Genomic DNA, 21182 nt, shown 5'->3' with positions numbered 1-21182 from the left:
GCCATTGCATGGCAGTTCCCTCTTCCCCAACTCCAACCCATACACACATTAGATGAAACAAAAACAATAACAAGCTCTGCCAGCTGTGTACTCTTTCTTTATATCAGTCTATGAGTGGAAGAGATAACTTCTTCCTTGTTTAAAAGGCCAATGTTAGATTAGTAATTCACCTCCAACCCTTGGCCCACTTAAACTTTCAGGTTATGTAGCATTTTTGCTCTAGACTCATAATTCACGGATTTTGTAATAATGATCTAGAGTTTTTCTCATGAGGCAAAGAAGCAGGGCAGCTGCCCCCTGGAATTACATTGCAACAGGGGAGTGGAAAAGATCAGAGGATGAGTCTGCTGATGCAGGGATCAGGTAATTGTCTCTGGACAGGATACTATTGGAATAGGGAATGGAAATTTGGTTTGGCCAAAAAGTACTCAAAAAGACTTGGGTCACATATGCATATACTCCAAAATGGGACTGACACTGTGGGCCCAGCAATAATTTTTCCTTTCTGGGACCATTCATCCCCTCAGGCTCATTGTTGGGGTGTGTGTGTATGTGTGTGTGTGTGTGTGTGTGTGTGTGTGTGTGTATGTTTAAGAGAGAGAGAGACACACACAAAGAAAGAGACAGAGACAGAGATAGAGAGACCTTTCCTCTCCTTCTAGGCTTTGCTTGTAACTTGATTTCACATATAAACATGTGGAGCTCCACAAAATGTAGTCTTTTTCCTCATTTAGAGAAAGCCCTGGAGCTAGCTGTGGGCCTTTCACTGACCTGAGAACAGAATTCATGCAATTCTTAATTCTTTTATTTGTTTGCTTTATCACTGCAATTCTTTTTGTTGGGAGGGCAAGTCAAGTCATTATCTTGCACATTCATATTTTCTGGGGGAAAATAGAGCTCTTAATCACTTAACTTATTTCTGAAAGGTCTCTAGCATATTTGGGATGCTGGGCTGTATGCAGAATAAGAATAAATCACAATGATTATTTTTAAAGAAAAATGCAATCCATGGAGATGTAAATTCTTTGACTCAGATCTGGAAGGAAAGGAGAATCCAAATTACTTGCAAGATAACCATTCATATATGAATAAATGCCAGAGTCTTCATGGTAGAAAATACTTGCCTCTGGATATTTTATCAAAAGCATTGGGAAGTACTAAATTCCTTTTTTAGCAAGGAAACATTTGCACCCAGATTAATTAAATTATGGAAAAAACATGACTTAGGGAATATTTATATGATGTCTGACATTTGCCCCTTCAAATTGATTCAACATGCCCCAAAGTTGGCCAGAAATAATTTGGCCTAAATTGCTCCTTACTGATATGCTCCTTCTGAGAATAGATGGTCACAGCAAGAAAAATTTCTAATTTCATCATATATATATGCTTGATGACAGAGCATAGTCGTTTGTACTTGGTTTTTGAAGAAGACCAATAACATCATGGGTGATGTCTTGATTTGTATATGAATTAGATTTAAATGAGGCAGACTTGTACAAAGTTATCAGCTGCTTCTTCCTTTCAGAGTCACTGAAGACTAGTGGCAAGATAAAACTCAAGATGACTGACAGTGACTTGGGATGAAGTAGATTACATTGGCATCTTTGATGTCTGATCAAGCTCTAAGCACCCATAGCATTTATTTTCATTGCCTTCACAGCTATTGGAATAAATGGTTCATATCTGCTTATTCTACCAAGAAAGACTTCCCATGGTTGGAGTCTCTATCCTCCTAACTCATGTATGGAATTGAGACCTGTCAATTATTCTCAATGTGGTTTAGTCTATCTGCCAAGATGATTTTAGTCGGGGATGGTCATTGTGAATGCTTTAGCTTTTTGGAGCTGAGATTCCTCAGCCACAAGTGAGAGTTGGGTAACAGATCACACCAAAAGTGGATGAACACCCCTAAAAAGAGTTCACTAAATCCTCACATAAAAAGTGCTACTTCTTCCTAAACACAACTTAGACTCCAGAGACCATGGTCAGGAAGCCCAAGTTCAAGGGACACTTTAAATTCTACTGGCTACATGAAAAGTAACTTAACTTTTCAGTGTTCTAGGCAACTCTCTATGATTTTTGGTTGAAGAGACAGTGCCAGCCTTCGTTGATAATAGAAGTATCTTTATCCTTGCTGTTTATCATCCATGATGCTCCAAGTGGGGCATCCTAACTCCAGGCAGACTGCTTGTTTCCCCATCTCTTGAATTATCCTTATTCATCATCTCCAACTCTTGATTTCTTTGGCTTCCTTCAAGTTTTAAAGTCTTACTTTTTGCAAGAAATCTTTTTCTGTCCTGAATCTTAAATACGACTACTCCCAATTTATTCTATATATATCATTTGCACACATTTGATTACATATTGTCAAGAATTTATTAAACACATACTATGAGCAAGATACTGTGCTATGTACTGGGGATACAAAGTGAGATAACAATATATAAATTCCAGTTGTCGTTATTATAAATTCTGAGTTGTACATAGAAACCACTTGTCATAAGAGTCTATTCACTTTATTATTCAGTCACCAAAAGAACCCAGACTATTATGGTTTTTAAAAGTCTATCCAGATTGAAGTAATTGATGTCTTCCAAGTCATCCTAGATAAATAGCAACTCAATTTTCTGAAAATCCAAATCACAAATTATATTGACAACTGTCATTTATATAATGATAGAATATTATCTTCATCTTACAGATGAGGGTACTAAATCTTAGATGTACCTTACATACACTTAGAAAATAGTAGAGGCAGAAATTGAAACCAGGTCTCTACTGATTCCAAAATTCAGTACTCTTTCCAGAAAAAAAAATCCATAAGGTTGTTATGAGAATGAAATAAGGTAACATATGGAAAATACTTTCCCTATCTTTTAAGTACTACATAATAGTAATAACCCAAACAGCCTTTTTGATAGTCCTAAAGTATGGTAATTCATAGTCCATAAGGACCATGGAAACTATTGGTTTTGTTTTCTCCAATATCAGTTTCCTTTTCTTTGGCTATTGCCCCTAACAGAGGCCTTTCCTTTAAAATAGAGATAATGTGAAAATAGAGTGAGAATGAGAGTTTATGGAATTGAACTAGTAGGGAGCCCTTTCCTCTCTGTGGAAGAATGCTCAGTCACAGTCAGAAAGCTTAGGAAGCATAAAATATCACTCTGGTGGTAATAGAAGCAGTTGAGATATCACTGGCAAGAATACATGAGTCATTTACTCAACAAGAGCTAAAGTTGACTTGGGAAAAGTAGACAAGATGCTCTTTTCATCCTTGCCAAGTCAGCCATCCAGTCTGCATGGATTTTCCTCAGATTTCAATCTCTTTCCTAAAGTCATGGGTTGTTTTTGGAATCATGGGATTTTTGGAGTCAACTAAAAAGTTCAAATAAGGATGATTCAAGCTGGGGGGGGGAGGGCTGATACTACTTTTTAGTGCTGCAAAGTTTCATTAATCACTCCAAAAGTGTGTGTATATACATATATATATATATATGTATATACACACATACATACATACATACATACACACACACATATATGGCAATTGGGTTAAGTGACTTACTCAGGGTTACACAGCTAGTAAGCATCAACTGTCTGAGGCTAGATGGTGTTCTCTCCAACTGCCTTCAAAGGCATCTTCAGCATTCACAGACTTTGGACTAGTCCCATAGGCAGACAGAGATTTTAAATTTCAAGGGAAGAAAAAGACATGAAAGTGAGGGATTATATGAGATGAGGCTGAAAAGGTACAATAGAATCAAATTTCAGAGGATCTTTAATGGCAGGTCGAGGATTTTAAATTTGATTTGATAAAGGCCATTAAAGAGTTAAATAGTTTTGAGTGAAAAAAGTAACATGAGACTATTATTGGAATACTTCAGAAAATATACTTATGGCTTATATTGTTGTAGGGGAATGTAGGAATAGAAAGGAGAGAACAAATTCAAGAGATAGTGCTTTTTGAAAGAGAATTGGGGAAGTTGAGGGGGCAAAATGTTATACACATTGTCAGACATGATTACTGTTTTGGTTATTTTTGCTTAACTATTTTGGTTGTTATAAGAAACGTTTTGATTTGTGGGACATGAAGAGCCTATGTGTAGAAATGATTGTCACAAAAAAAAAAAAAAAAACAAAAGGCACTGAAATTAATTTTAAGTAAAAGTTATAATAGACTTAGAGTTTACAAGGCTCAGTGATTGATTAGGAAATGAGGTAGAGCCAAAGATAACAACAGGGTGTCAAACATGGATAATTTGGTGAACAGACAGAAATAGAGAAATAAGGAAGAGCAGATTATGAAAGAAATAAAATTCAGTCAACACTTATAAAAGTACTTAATGTGTACATGAGGCTGCTAGGTATGAGATGAAAACATGAAAAATAAGACAATCCTTTCCCCTCAAGGACTTTAGAAATTTTTATAACACTTTAAAGTTTTCAAAACACTTTCCTCACAGTTTGGTAAAGAAAAGCCTTTAGGAGAGGAAAGGGAAAGAAATGGTCTAAAGCAGTTTAATCTTTAGAAAGTGGAGGGAAAATGATATCACTTTCCCATATAATGGTTTGGTTTTCTCTTCATCTCCTAAGAATGGTGACAAGAAAAACAGATTAAAGTGGTGCCAAAATGGCAGACTAGGAGCAACCATCCAGCTGAACTCTTCCAATGTTTCCTTCTGAACATTAAAAATAATGCCTCAATAAAATTTTGGAGTGGTGGAGCCAACAAAAAGGTCAGGGTGAGACATTTTTTCAGACGAAGAAAACTTAAGAGGTTGGCAGGAGAAGTCTGTGACATGGGATGGAAGCCTGTCTGAAACTCCCACACAGGCAAGACAATTTAAAATCTGATCTGCTGAGTCACCTTTCTTCCCATTCCCTCCCCCTACTGTCCCCCCATTTATTATCTTTATATTCTTGACCTTTTGTTCTTCCAGAGGAATTTTGATATTATTTTTCTAGTTTTATAAAATAATTCTTTGGTAGTTTGATTGTTATGGAACAGAATAACACTTTTTAAGCAAAGTTACAAGATATAAAATGAGCTAACATAAATCATCACTTTTGTTATATATTACCAACAAAACCCAGTAGGAAAAGATAGAAAGAAAAATTCCATTTAAAATAACTTTAGACAAAACAAACTAACTGCTAACAAATCATCCTTTCTTTAATATGGTAGCTTTTAAATCTTATGTGATTCTAATTTTGGCTTCATAATATATGAATACTTTCTGTCTGACTATTTGAAATAATTGATTTGAGGGCTATATAATTTGGCTATAATATTTCTTTTAGTTTTCATTTTGGGGTCTTTTTCAGGATATGATAGATAGATTCAGTTTTTACTTTATCCTCTGATTCTAAGATATCAGGGAAGTTTTACTTTATGATTTCTTCCTTTCCCCCTTTATACTATTTTATTTTTATCAGTTACATGTCAAGACACTTTATAGCATTCATTTTTGCAAGATTTGAAATCAAATTTTTTCTTCTTTCTGCCATTCCTCCCTTCTTCCGAAAATGGTAGGCAATTTGATGTTGATTATACATCATACATATACATTATACATGATACATATACATATAATATATGTTTTGCTGTCATGTAAAACATATTTCCATACTAGTCACAGTTGTGAAAGAAGAAAGATCAAGAGCATAAAAAGCAGAAAAAAAGAATAAAGTAAGTGAAAAATAGGATGCTTTGATCTTTATTCAGAGTTCATCAGTTCTTTCTCTGGATGTGCATAGCATTTTCCTTTGTGAGTTCTTTGTTCTTTTCTTGAATCATTGTGTTGCTCAGAAGAGTTTGGTCATTTATAGTTGATCATAATGTAATGTTGATACCACATACAATATTTTCCTGGTTCTATTCATTTCACTATGCATCAATTCATATGTTTTTCCAGGTTTTTCTGAAATCTGCCAGTTCATCATTTCTTATTGCACAATAAAATTCCACTATATTTATATAATCCAGCTTGTTCAGACATTCCTCAACTGATGGGCATCCCCTCAATTTCTAATATTTTGCCACTATAATTAGAGATGCTATAAATATTTTTTTCCATATGTAGGTCTTTCCCCCTTTTTAGTGATCTCTTTAGAATAGAAACCTAGTAGTGGCATTATTGGATCAAATGATATGCAGAATTTGTTTGCCCTTTGGGCATAGTTGCAAATTTCTCTTCAGAATGGTTGGATCAATGCATAACTCCATGAACAATGCATTAGTGTCCCAATTTTCCAACATCCCTTCCAACACATACATTTTCCTTTTTTTGTCATATTAGCCATTCTGATAGGTATGAGGTTGTACCTCAGAGTTATTTTAATTTGCATTTTTTCTAATAAAAATAATTTAGAACACTTCTTCATACGCCTACAGATAGATTATATTTCTTTATCTGAAAACTGCCTGTTCATATCTTTTGAACCTTTACCAACTGGAGAATGACTTGAATTCTTATAAATTTGACTTGATTCTCTTTACACTTAAGAAATGAAGCCTTTATCTGAGATACTTTTGGTAAAGACTGTTTCCCACCTTTCTGCTTTCCTTATAATCTTGGTTGTGTTGGGTTTGTTTGTACAAAAGCTTTTAAATTTAATATAATCAAAACAATCTATTTTGCATCTCATAAATGCTCTCCAACTCATTTGGTCATGAATTCTTCCCCTCCCCACAGACCTGACTGGTAGACTACTCCATGCTGTCCTAATTTATTTATGTTGTTTAAATCATATACTCATTTTGACCTTATGTATGCAGTATATGCTTGTAAAATGTTGTATTGTTTCATTGTCTATAGTACCTTTAGCAAGATTTAGCAAATAAAATATCTTATTTTTAAAAATTAGATCTATTTTTCATTTGTTTTGTCTGAGATCTGAGATCAGGATTGCTACCTCTGCTTTTTTTTTTAAACTGCAATCAAAGTAAAATTGATTCAGCTCCAGCCCCTTACCTGTATTCTCTATGTGTCTCTATGTTTCAAGTCTGTTTCTTGTAAATATATTGTAGGATCCTAGTTTTTGATTCACTCGGCTATCTGCTTCCATTTTGTGAAAAAGTTCATCCTGTTCACATTCATAGTTATGATTACTTATTTTGTATTTCATTCTACCTCTTTCTTCTGCAGCTGGTATACTTTTTCTTACTCTTTAAGTTTTTTATGTAATTCTCTTAAATTCACCTTATGTCCCACATTGTGTCTATGTATATTCCTTCTAGATGTACTTTTAGTAAAATTTTTAAGAATCACAGGTATCATCTTCTCATGTAGAGATATAAACAGTTTACCTGATTCAAATCCCTTGTGTTTTATTTTCCCTTTTTAGCTTGTTTATGCTTCTTTTGTCTTGATATTAGAGATAATTTTTAAAATTTAATTTTGGTCTTCTTCTTACAAAAGATATAAATGTTTCTATTTTTTAAATGATCTTTTGTTTCCTCTATGTATTATGCTTGGATAGATGATTTTGCTGGGTAGGTGATTCTTGGCTACAGTTCTAGCTCCATTGCCTTCTGGAATATCATGTTCCATGGCCTCTAATCTTTTATTGTTGCAGCTGCTAAATCCTATGTAATTTTGATTGTGGTTCCCAGATAGTTGACTTGCTTTTTTTTTTCCTAGCCACTTATAATATTTTTTCCCTTAGCTTGATATTTCTGAAACTTTGCTGTAATATTCCATTTGAGTTTTTACCTTGGGATCTCTTTCCTGAGGTGATTGGTGGATTTTTTTCAATGTCTTATTTCACCCTCTGACTCCAAGATAGCAGGGCAGTTTCCTTGATAATTTCTTGAAAGATGCTCTGCAGACCCTAACTTTCATTATGACTTTCAGATAGTCCAATGATTCTGTTATTGTCTTTCCTAAATCTATTTTCCAGATCAATTTTTTTCCCATAAGGTATTTTACATTTTCTTAATCTTTTGAATTGGATTGATTTTTGATCTCTCCTGTATTCATTGGGTTTCACTTGTTTAATTCTAACTTTTAAGTTGTTTTCCTCAATTAGCTCTTATACTTTCTTTGTCATCTTGTCAATTGTACTCTTTAAGGAGTTGTTTTTCCAATAGATCTGTGTATCTCCTTTTCCATTTGGCCAGTTTTACTTTTTTAAGCAGTTATTTTCTTTGTCCAAGCTGTTTTTGACTCCTTTTTTCATAATTCTCTTCCATCACTCTTGCTTCTTTTCTCAATTTTCTTACATGATTTTTAAACTCCTTATTTCTCTTACATGATTTTTAAACTCCCTATTGAGCTCTTCTGTGAATTCTTTCTGCTCTTGAGATCATTTCCCATTTTTTCTTTGGGGGTTTTGTCCATGGGTGTTTGTCATTGTTGTCCTCTTCTGAGTTTGTGTTTCGATTTTCTGTGTCACTATAATCATTTTCTATGGGCAAATTCTTTTTTTGGTTATTTTTGTTCATCTTTTTTTTTTTTTTTTTTTTTTTTTTGCCTCTTAAATTTAAGTTCCACTTCGGGGAGGAAAGATATCTCACACTTCTTGTGCCAGGGTTTGTGGGAAGTATTTACTGATACTTCACTGATGTTGTTTTGAGGCCCATATTGGACCCTCCTGAGGTGGTTTTCTTGGAGGCAGCCTTAGTCTCAGTTGAAATAAATAATTACTCCAAAATCACAGCCAGCTGGTAAAAATGCAAACGTTTATTTCTCCTTCCAAAATAGCCCAGTTAGTTGAGGTTTATCTCTCTGCCTGGCTCCAAGAGATCTTGCAACTTTGCCTCTGCTTTCTTCAGCCTCCAGCCAGCACCAAGTTGGAAGATGCAATGGATCTCTCTTGCCTCGAAGATAGGGCTTGTAGGCTTTTCTTCCAGAGTGTTCTGTCTCCGAGCCCCGTCGATGTTCCAGAGAAATTCTTTTGAGTCGCTCACTGGAACTGTATTTATGCTACTTCTCTGAGAGTGGGATTGTGGGATATCTCCCAGCATGCTCTCTGAAATCTCCCAAACATGTGAACTCCATTGAGTTCTTAGATACTTATGAGCTCTCTAAAGGTGTGAACACAAATATTGTTTCCATCAGTTGTACTTAGTACCTAGTTCAAGTTCTGGCCCAAAATAACTCTTTCTAAGATTAAATCAACTCCAATGGCTTAATACTTTGTAAAGATTCAAACACCTCTTCTCTTGTGCTGTACTAAATGTGGTATAGGAAAGGGCTAGCTGGTGCTACTTGAGACACCTAGGGAGGTGTCTAAAAGCTTAGTTAGTGCTGAGTCAGGGTCTAAGTGGTTGTGTCTGGTGTGTGTTGAAGCCAATGGGGTGCTTCTATGTGTCCCCAGGGCTACACTGATGCATAAGGAGGTCTGGATACTGGCAACTGTCTGTTTGTCCAGGGTTATGCTGCAACATGAGGTAGGGCTCCTGCACTGGCAACTGTGTATTTGCTTTGGCATTTAGAAAGTTAGAATTTATCTGTTTGCCCAGGACCATGCCAAGGCATGAAGAATATGAATGCTAGAGGATGCTTCTTTGCCCAGTTCTATGCCCAAACAAGTGGCAGCTTTCAGGACTGGAGTCTGCCTGTTTCCCTGATTATGTTGAAGCATGTAGGGGGTACTGGTGTTGCTGTTTTCCTCCTCCATGGCATTGGGGTTCAGAATGTACCACTGGTTTACTGAAGTAGGTCTTGCTTTTAGTTTGCTGGGATGCTCCCCTTTTACCTGACAGAGACAGACCTTCCTTGTTCATATTCCAAGATTTTTGTGCTAAATGAGTGTTTCATTCCATCTTTTTTCTACTCTTTAAGGATTTATTTTTGGGTGTTGTTTTATGGTTATTTGGAGACAAAAATTGGAAAGTTACAACAATTTACAGCTTATTATGCCATCTTGGTTCCTGAAAGTTTATCTCCTTTATCATTTCTTGAGCTATAATGTCTAGGCTCTTTCTTTGATTGTGGCTTTCAAGGGGGTCCATTAATTCTTAAATTATCACTCCTGTATCTATTTTACAGATAAGTTGTTTTTTCCAATGAGATTTTTCATATCATCTATTTTTTTCATTCTTTTGACTTTGTTTCATTGTTTCTTGATGTCTCCTGGAGTTTTCACTTATCCAATTCCAGTTTTTAAAGAATTTTCTTTAATGAGTTTTTTTAATGTCTTTTCCCATTTGGGCCAATTTTGCTTTTTAAAGTTATTTTCATTAGTGAAATTTTGTACCTCTTTTTTCTACTTAGCCAATTGTTTTTAAGGTCTTTTTTTCCTTCAGTATTTTTTGTGCTTCTTCTACCCAATCTGTTAATTGTTTATTTATAATTTTCTTGCATTATTCTTGTTTTTCCACAGTTACTTTGCTATTCTTAGTGGACTTTGAAAATAATTTTGAAAAGAATCCTAGGAATTCTGAATGGGCTTGTTTCAAATACACATTTTATTTTGAAGCTTTGTGTATAGCTGCTTTGACATTATGTCTTCTGAATATATTTTGATCTTCCCTGTCACCATAGCAGTTTTTAATAATCATATGCTTTCTTTTTTATTTGCTCATTTTTTCTATTTATTTACTTTGAACTTTATGTGAAACTTGAGCGCTTTTCCTGCAATGGCTATGGGGGAACCTTATTTCAAGATTTAGGCTTTTTCATGGAGATGTTTCAGAGTTGGTCCTGAGTATTTGGAAGTTTTCTGTGCTTCCATGGTGGTATGATCTGAAGAAAAATGTGACCACTGTTTTCCTGGCCTGTGCTCTGGTCCTTACCCAGGAAGGTCCTAAAACCCTTCCAACCAAAATCAGTTCTGTTCCATAGAGACTTCACTCCCTTGCAACCACGAGCAATACTGTTCCTTAGGGCCCCTGCACCCTTGTGACTGAAAAGACTCTGTTCTTCCCTGGATCTGTGATTTTTAAGAAGGCACAGGCAACAGAGTTGCCAATTCTATAGTCCCTTTATGATAAGTTGCTCAATTTTCTTACCACCTCTAGTTTGAGAACTCCTGAAGATTCTACTTATGTTTTTGTCACTTTTAAGGTCCAAAGCCAGTATTGCAACTAAATGGGATTCAGGTTAGTCCTCAACCCTGTGTCATAGAACTCTCCTTCTGATCTCCCAAATTGTCTTGGGAGAGAGAAATGTTGTCTTATTCTGATCTTTTGTTGGCTTTGCTACTCTAGAATTTGATTTGAGGAATTATTTTAAAGTTGTTTGGAGTGTAAGATTTAGAAAACTCAGTTGCTTCCTCTTCTCCATTATCGTGGTTCCACCTCTGGAAAATATGACTATGTAAACACTGTGGTAAATCCCTTGTCAATGTGAGAAATTTTTTTTGGGTGACTCCAGGATTGTACTTTTAGTTGTGGTATTTATACATTGATTTTTATAAAAATAGTTGTATCTTTTATAGATTATGCGTGCATGTCTGTGCATGTGTGCATGTGTGTGTGTGTGTGTATGTGTGTGTGTGTGTGTGTGTGTGTGCATGTATTACATCACAGTCATTCAAGTATATAGCTTCCCTACTTAGGAATTACTACCAAATAAATCAAAACAGTTAAGTTAAAACAACCAACTTTCTCTTGCTATTGTTCTCTGTTGCTCTTCGAAAAGTGGCAGAGAGGTATGAAACATGGTTATCTTTGAAACCACATTAAAGCAGCCATCTAAAATGTTTGTTACCCAAGGAAGGTTATAATTATATTGACTAACAAGATGAGAGCTTCTAAAGTTCATAAACAATGTACTTCATCAGGGAATCTTTGCTTAGATTTTGAAGATCAAACTATATTTCAACAGGAAATAGCACAAAGCTCTTTCCAGCATGGCCATTTGCACATGCTGTCATTTAGAATGATAATTTCAAACTAGTCTCCCTTTTTTTTATCATTTCAAGAACATATACAAGATTTGGAATGGTAATTGCCACCTTTTCGTGAGGCAGTTTTTTATATTTAACACACCACACATGATAATTGAGATGGGAACAACTCAATAAAATTAATTTTCACCTGGATAAGAATATGAAGAAGAAAATTTATTTTATGAGAAATTATTGGGAATAATGCTCCCCCCCCAGGTTATTTTTAGGCCATGATCCCATAATGGATTTTTATCTCTTTTACAAGCAATGTTCTTAATATCTCAATGGTCACAGTATTCAGGATTGTTCAAATCTTTTCAGGAAACACATATTCTATCAGCACTGTCACAGTCTAGAGGCTAAGAGCTTGTAGACGAATGTTTTTACCTCCTCTTGCCATGAGATGCAGAGAATAGACATAAATCTGTTTGTCCTGTTGGAGGTTTTAATGAAATTGAAAGCAGTAATGACATTTTTCAATGTCAATAAACTCATTTTCTCCTTCAAATGGGTAAGTTGTTTTTTTGTGTGAATGTCATCAGGTATATCTCTAATTTGTGAGCCATTTCTTATGATTTCTTTTTTCCCCCTCTTTATGCAGAAATATTCTAGCAACTCCTCTTTGAAAATATCCTAAATTAAGTTGTTGACTATTCTGTCACCATAGATTAGAAGAGACTGTTTTAATCCCCCATCTTCATCCCCTGCCACATGCATACATCCAGGCATCAAAGGATACCAGAAAGAAAACAATAGGTTCACAAAATTTAGGATTCAAACCTTACCTCCTCTGATGTCATTTATTTTTTTTTCTTTTTAAAAACTAAATATGACAACTATTATCAAACAAGCATTTCTTTAAAGAAAAACTAAAAGAGTACTGCATCTAAAATTTTGAATCTCTATTATTTTTTAAACAATGCATTAAATTTAACATGGTAACAACCCCAGGCACTCTTTAGGTGCCTCTTAGGAACTTTCTTCTGGTCTCTTCTTTGTATTTAAAAAATAATTGTGACTCTTTTCTTTTTTTTTTTTCTTTCTCCCTGTACCAAGTAATAAAACTCATTAAAAATGTATTATAAACCTAAACAATTGACTTCTTTGGAAAAAACGTGACATTCTGAACTTTGTCAATCACTTACATCTCTTCTAAGATGAGGCGGGAAATATGGTTTTTCTTCAGTCTTCTAAATGTGTGATTAATGTAACTGCTATTATCTCAGTTCTTAAATATAATACATTTTGTCACCCATTCCCCAGTTGAAGGACATTCACTTTGTTTCTACTTCCTTTGCTACAAAAAAGTATTGTTTTAAATATTTTTTGTACTTATATCAGTCCTTTCCCTCTGTCTTTCTTTAATCTTTTTGGGGAATATGTTAAAAATTGTATTGTTAAGGAATTTAAAATTAAGTAGATACCCATCAATTATAGAATGGCTGAATAAGTTATGATATATGAATCTAATGTAATGCTGTTGTTCTATAAGAAATGATGAGCAAACTTATTTCAGAAAAGCCTGGAAATACTTAAATGATTTTTTGCTAACTGAAGTGAGCAGAAAAAGAAGAATACTATGAGGAGTACCAACAAGATTATATGATGATTAACTGTGATGGACTCGGCTTTTCTTGTCTATGTGGTGATTTAAGATAGTACCAATACACTTGGGATGGAAAATGCCATTCACATCCAGAGAGAGAACTATGGAGACTGGACATGGATTGAAGCACTCTATTTTCATCTTTTTGTTTGTTTGTTTGCTATTTATTTCATTTTTTTCCTCCCTTTTGTTCTAATTTTTCTTGCACAACTTGACAAATATGGAAATATGTTTAAAAGCATTGCACGTTTTAACCTATATCAAATTGCTTGCTGTCTTGGGGAAGGGAGAAGGAAAGGAGGAAAGGAGAAAAATTCAGAACACAAAATTTTACAAAAAATGAAAAACTTCTCATTGAATCCAGTGTACTTTCCACTGACACTAAATTAATATGATTATTTTCCCTCTCAAACAATCTAGGCCATACTTCATCCCTAACACTAACTCTGTTTCTGTTTTTTCCTGAGATTTACTATATATGTACCTAAACATCCAAGGTTAGAGGAAAAAGAATAAAAATGGGAGAAAATTAAGTGAGGGAAAAGTGGAAAAGTGAGAAAGGAAGGTGCATAGAAAGGTAGTGAGTCAAATGTACTTAGGGTCCTGTAGTTTTCTTTCCACTTCACCCCTAGTTGCTAGTATTCTCTCCTACTTCAATTTATGTTCTATACCTTTATCTGTGCATATGTTGGATCCCCTAAGAAAAATATGATCTCCTTGAAGGCAAAGCCAATACCCAAAACAGCGTCTTGCATATAATATGTACTTTATAAACATTTGTTGACTTATTCAATTGGCTCATAAAACTCTTTGGCAGCATAGATAATTAGGAGAAAATGCCAGGTTCACAATCAAGAAGGAGAGTTGAGATCTTGGTCCTGAATTTCTGATTTGTATGATCTTGTGATATTCATTTTCCTTTTCTGGCTCTCAATTTCCTTACCTGGAAAATTTGAGGATTAGGCCAGATGGGGCCTGTGAGATTGTTTCTTCTAGGAAATTTTGCTGAAAAGTTAGTGATCTCTGTTTGAACCCTACCAGTGGAATTCCCTTATATTTCTTTATGTCTTAAACAGTGGGTGATAGCTGTTGTACAAATTTAGTGTCTGAGTCAATTTCCAGATAAGAACTCAATTTTATACAAAAAGTACTTCTCTGGGCTACCTTAGTAAAACTTCTATGCAGATCAAATCCATTGTATCATCACATTAATTTATTGGGGCTTATCCCTAATGATAAAAGCATAATCCTTTCCCTATGTCCATTATGTTCTCTAACACTTAACAAAATTAGATCTACTGTTACATTATACTATATGTATACATATACATATACTTCTCCCAAACCCTGAATTTTAGTAACATCGAGCGCTAATTCATATGCTCCTATTAACACAAAAGTCATATTCTATACCATGGATTATATAGATATCCCTGTTACCTTAGTAGTGAAAGAACATGCCTCATAGCCTCATTTTTAGTTATGAGCTCCTTTCTCTGTTCATGTGAGATTTATCTTGATGGGATAGAAAATTGTATTTCCATGTTATTTTGGAAGGATTATAGCCTAGGAAATAATTATTTTTTTGAATTATTTTGAAGTTAGATACATCTAGCACCAGCTAGTTGGGCTACCTAGGAAATGACTCTGTTGAGGCGCTAGGACTGACAATTTAAAAAGCTAGTTTCTAACTTTTGCATATGGATTTCTGTTTGTGTGGATTAATTTCTGCTTGACCTCAGTAAGGGAAGATGCAGCCTAGTTCTCATATTTATTGACTACTCATGCCTATCTTGGCTTCCTGGAAAGTTGCTGGTCATAGTAATGTTGCTGGTTCTTATATAGAATTTCCCCAAAGAAGGAGGGAATATAAAAAAATGTACCCATTATATAAACATTATCAGTCAAGGAATAGTTACTTTATTCCATTCCTAGCAAAGAAATGCTAAGCATCAAATATTTAAAGGATACATTTTCTTCTAACCACAATTTAGAAGGCGATTAATTTTTTGAGTAATTGTCATTTTTCAGTTGTGCCGTAAGACCAATGGATGGGTATTATCCTTTAAAAGTGAGAAAGCCATGGATTTTAAGCATGGGATCAAGAATTAGCAGTTCTTGTAACTTTCTCGGGCATACAAGGAGATTTAAATCCTAAATCTAGATTCACAATCTAATGTTTTTGTTAAACTATATTTGCAGTATGTAGGGCCAAGAATGAATTTGGGGCTGATGGAAAGAATTATTAGGGGTAGAAGGTGTAGTGCTATTAGCATGTGTTCTCTGGTGAATGTTGGTTTGATAGGATATATATCCTATATCTTTGTGACCCTATTTGGGATTTTTTTGGCGAAGATATTGGAGCAGTTTGCCTTTTTCTTTTCAAGATTATTTTATAAACAATGAAACTAAGACAAACAGGGTTAGGGTCACGCAGCTAGTAAGTGTCTAATTTCAGATTTTGACCTAAGGAAGATGAGTCTTCCTAATTTCAGGTCCAGAACTAATCATTGAACTACCTAGGGGCCTCCTGGCTATTAATTAATAATACCAATTAGTATTAAGCATTGTACATTTCACCTCTACACTGAACATTTCCCTATTCAAATAGTAAGCTACATCTTTATTCTAGAATCTTTACTTTCTGATGTTGATGATTCTCTTGGCTCACACCTCATCTTGATATTACTAATACAGCCCAAACTGTTCTGATAGACATTGCCCTTGTTTCCAGCACTTGCAAACTTTACATGACCTTTCAGTGTTCACAAGATCAAAGCATCCTCAGAAGTCATTCCTTGTTTTGTTGGGAGCAAATCTGCAAGACTTTTTATAATTTTTTTTTTCCATGAAGCTCTGCATTTACCTGAAATTACATTTAGTAAATTAAAGACCACTGACCTAGATACTGACAAATAGTTTATCAAAATTCAAGTTCTTACACAAAACTCAAAGTGGCTCCAATCCAGCTTTTAGACTTATCTCATACTATTCTTCATATGTGCTTTGTTCTCTTCTGTAAACTCATATATCACCTTTTTCTGCTCTGTTGTTTGCTCATACTGTCTTTCTACATCTAAAAAGCATGATTCCCTTCTCTTTTTTGAAATCTTTCCCATCCTTCAAACCAAACTTAAAAGCTACCTCTTTCTTTATTTTCTCTTATCTTCATAGTTAGAAGTAACGTCTTTTTCCTAGAAAAATTTTCACAATATTTCATGTCTGTGCTTTATATTTGTTGTAGTCTAATCTTTGCTATAATTCTTTGTTTTCTTGTCATATGTTCCAGCTAGATTATTAACTTCATGTAAGTAGGGGTTATGTCTTATTTATCTCTATATCTTTTTATGTCTAACACAATACTTCCATGGTAAATGAACATTCATAGAATTTGAATTTTTTTATGTTTGGTGAGCAAGTTAAATTAGATTCTCTGTATATGTGTGTGTGATTTCTAGGTAAGAAAACTCAAATTGTTAGATGAAGCAAATTTTTGATAGCCTTTCATAGATTTAGAGCAAAATGAGATATTAAGGAGACATATACATTCAAGTTGAAGACCAGAGATATTAATATTAAATAATGTGATCAAGGTCAGAGGTAATAACTGACAAAGATGGGATTGTTGCTGCTATTATTTTTATAGTTTGAAGGTTGCAGATATACACATACATATACGTACATATATAACCCAAACATGTATGTATATAATTTATCTTATAGCTTACATATTTATAATGTATTATATATTTTATCAACAATCTTGTGAGGTGGCTACTATTATTATCCCCATTTTATAGATGAGAAAACTGAATCTGAAAAAAGTAAAGGGACTTTTCTAGGGTCATATACTTAATAAATATCTGAAGCATAGATTTATTTAGGCCTTATGATACCAAATCCAAAGATTTTATCTCTCTGTCATTCTTCTTTCCAAACGGGTAATTCATTTATCTTAATTTAGGTATTTCAGTCTTCTCTTCTCTAACAACCTCTCTCTTTGTGAGAGAAACAAAGACAGAGAGAGAGGGAGGGAGAGAGAGAGGGAGAAAGGAAATGAGAGAGGGAGGGAGGGAAAGAGAGCATGTACCTCATTGGCAGGGGAAAAGTTCTTCAAACTTCAAAGGCAGCTGTAATAGCCTTCTCAAAAATTTAATGTTCTCTGGGAGCAGGTTTCTTGGGGGGCTTCTGGAGGCAACCAGTAATCATCACAAGTACAGCCAGGGATTAAGGTCCAAATCTTTTATTGTCTCCTTCAAAGTCTTATCTCCTTCACTTGGGGCTTGGCTAGTTTTTCTGGAGGCCTATCTCTCTCCTTGGTTCTGAGAAGCCTGCTTTCTCTGGCTTCTGAATATCTTGGACTGAATCCTGGCTGAGGCTGAGAGTTTCTAGTGGGCTTGTCCTTTCTGTCCCTGAGAGCTCCTCCTTTTATCTTCCACACTGAATATACACCAATCATTATATCCCTAGGAAACCATTATTTGTTGTAGGATTAAATCAATGCTAAAATAGATGTAACCACTGTCTCCTCAATTCCACTTACTTAGCACCTTGAAAGAATCCTAACATCCCTCACTTTTTTTTTTGTTTGTTTTTAGAACATAGGTGTTCATGACCTCTCTGACTTCTCAAGGAGGTGATCATGCCTTCTCTGAGTGCTCAGAACAGGGGTAAAAACACCATAAAAGGAGGTGATCACACCCTCCCTGACTGCTCCAGAAGGGAGATGAAAACACCAAAGAAAATGGAAAATCAAATCAGATTAGCGAGTTTCTGAAGGGGCTCACTCTTAAAACAGGTATGCAGGCTCACTCTTAAAACAGGTATGCATAAATCCATCCATATGGGAGGTATTACACATAATTACATAAGTTACATAAGCAAATAGTAATATAACACAGGCTAGTAGTTATGTAACAAATAACATGAATCAACATTAGGAATTATACATGTCCATAAGTCCTAGAAATAGTTCAAAAGGAATCTATCATCCATTACTTCATGTGCCAGGAATCCAACAATTCCTGCAAGTTTTGTAATCCTGCAATAGTCTCATCTTGTGTAAGGAATCCAATGATTCCTGATGGTTTTCAACTCCTGCAACAGTCTTTATCAACAATTTTTCATCTCAGGGAATCCAACAATTCCTGCAGATTTTGTTCTTAGGTATTCTCCTTTGTTTTGAGGTTTTTCTCTTTTTCTGTCTCTCTCCAGGTGCTCCTTGGCACCCATCTGATTCCTTCTCCATCTGTAAACATACAAGCAAACACTTTCTCCCAAGCAGTTAACCTATCTAGTCCCTTCTATTTACCACTTTCTAAATCTACTCATTATTTTGGAGCTGTTCTCACTGGACACTGCCCTTCTGTTGGGTTAAAAATCCTGTACTCTCTCCAATTGTAATCCTTTTCTGCTATTTGATTGCTTTTCTGTTGGTTGATCATGTAATCCCTTTCTGTCATGTGATTGCTTTTCAGCTGATTGATCACATCAGAGTAATGAGCTTCTAGGTGTAACCTCAGCTGCCATCATACCCCACCTGTCTTTTGTATGATATCTTGAAGCTGGACCCTGGGTCTCTCATTTCCCTGGGTCAATCTACATTCTGAGGGCCAGTAGAAGCCCTTGTGGCATTTTGGACATGGGGTTTGGAGTTTTATTCTCTCACCCTGTCCTCTCACTCTATCTCCATACCTACATTGGGCTCTCAGATGTCCTATTTTTCCACACTGAAAACATCAACAAGTTTCTCTAGAAGTCCCTTGCCAAGAGGGATGCTGTCTTCCCATGTTCATCATAGTCTGGGTTTAATAAGCACTTGTGCCCACTGTGGTACAGCGTCTTATGATCTCCTCTAACTAAAGGAGCATCTTTGTATAGTCCCCATATAATTCTTCTGCAAACCTCATTAGCATTTTCCTTAGGCAGTTGTCTGATCATTATTTCTATATCTGAATTTTTCTCCAATAGTTCTTGTAACAGTTATTTGCAAACGTCCCACAAAATCCACAAAGGGTTCATTAGGACCTTGCTCTATTTTTGTGAAGGCTTCCCCTTAATTTTTTCTTGGGAGGAAACCCCAAGCTTTTATAGTGGCAATAGTAATTTGTTCATATGCTCCTATGGGGTAATTAATCTGTGCTGAATTCTCTGAATATTGACCTTTACCTAGCTGGTCAAAGGTGATTTGTAAATTAACTGCATTGGGCTTGAATCCTACATAATTCATGATATTCCAAAAACCACAACAAGTTTTGTCCAGGTTCTAAACATGTCCTTGCTATGGATTTCCAGTCACTCAGGGTTAAGATTTCATAAGCCAACTTATCTAGTAACATCTTAATATAAGATGATATAGCCCCATAAAGAGTGCAATCTTTCTTCAAATCCTTGATTTTTTCCAAATCAAAAGGAGTGTGTACCTTCTCATTTTTTAACCTGAAGAGTCAAGCTCTTCAATCACAGGGTATGCATTTATTTTAAAATCATATATTCTGTCCTTCTCTCTTAGCCTTGACCAATGCCTTTTGTAATCTTGTCATTGGCTGCTTCATAGGTGGTACTGATTGTGCTTTTGCCTCTCCTCCTCCTCCTTCTCCCTCCACCCATGAAGGGTTAATTGAGGGAAATAGGTCAGGGGATGGGAAATGACCTAATTTCTCCTGCTGTGAAGCACCAGACTTAAAATTGTACTCAACTCCATTCTTATCTGTTTCTTCATAACCTTTTCACCTAGTTTATTTGCATCCTCCCCCTCCTGCTCTTTTGTCTTTTTCCTTTTTCTATAACTTATATAATTTCCTAAAGCCAGTTGTATTAAATTTATGTATTAAGTGGGTCTTTGGAAATTGAGTCAGGTCCATTTTCATTGTAGAATTGACATAGTTACTCTCCTACTAATTTCCCTTCCTCTAGATCCAATTCTTTTTCCATAGAGAACCAAGGAGATGTGTACTGTACAGTTTCTAAAAGTTCAGTGATCTGCTCCCAAAATGTTGGCTTTTCATAAGTCTGACAATGCTCTCTATACATTTTCCTTGAACTGGGAAAGGGTGTTTTCCAAAAATCTGTCCCATTTTAGCTTAAATACTACTTTAGCGCTTAACCAAGTTTCCTTGTTGTACTCACCCTAATTTCTGGGTCACAGATGAAGGTTCTTGGCCCCACATTGGGCACCAAAATGTAATATTCTTCTCTAAAATTTAATGTTCTCTGGGAGCAAGTTTCTTGGGGGGCTTCTGGAGGCAGCCAGTAATCATCACAAGTACAGCCAGGGATTAAGGTCCAAATCCTTTATTGTCTCCTTCAAAGTCTTATCTCCTTCACTTGGGGCTTGGCTAGTTTTTCTGGAGGCCTATCTCCCTCCCTGGTTCTGAGAGGCCTACCTTCTCTGGCTTCTGAATATCCTGGACTGAATCCTGGCTGAGGCTCCCAGAGCTTCTAGTGGGTTTGTCCTTTCTGGCCCTGAAAGCTTCTCCTTATATATTCCACACTGAATATACATCAATCATTATATCACTAGGAAATCATTATTTGTTGTAGGATTAAATCAATGCTAAACTAGATTTAACCACTGTCTCCTCAATTCCACTTATTTAGCACCTTGTAAGAATCCTAACAGGCAGCCATGATATTTTGGATTGGGAGCTAATAGTAAAGTTAGGAAGAACTTGATTCAAATTAAATCATGGTCACCTTGATGGGTGGATGGTCACCTTGGGTAAGTCACTTAATT

Source organism: Sarcophilus harrisii, chromosome 3 (genome assembly GCF_902635505.1).
Source record: "Sarcophilus harrisii chromosome 3, mSarHar1.11, whole genome shotgun sequence".
NCBI lineage: Eukaryota > Metazoa > Chordata > Mammalia > Dasyuromorphia > Dasyuridae > Sarcophilus > Sarcophilus harrisii.
Note: the sequence above shows the minus strand (reverse complement) of the source record.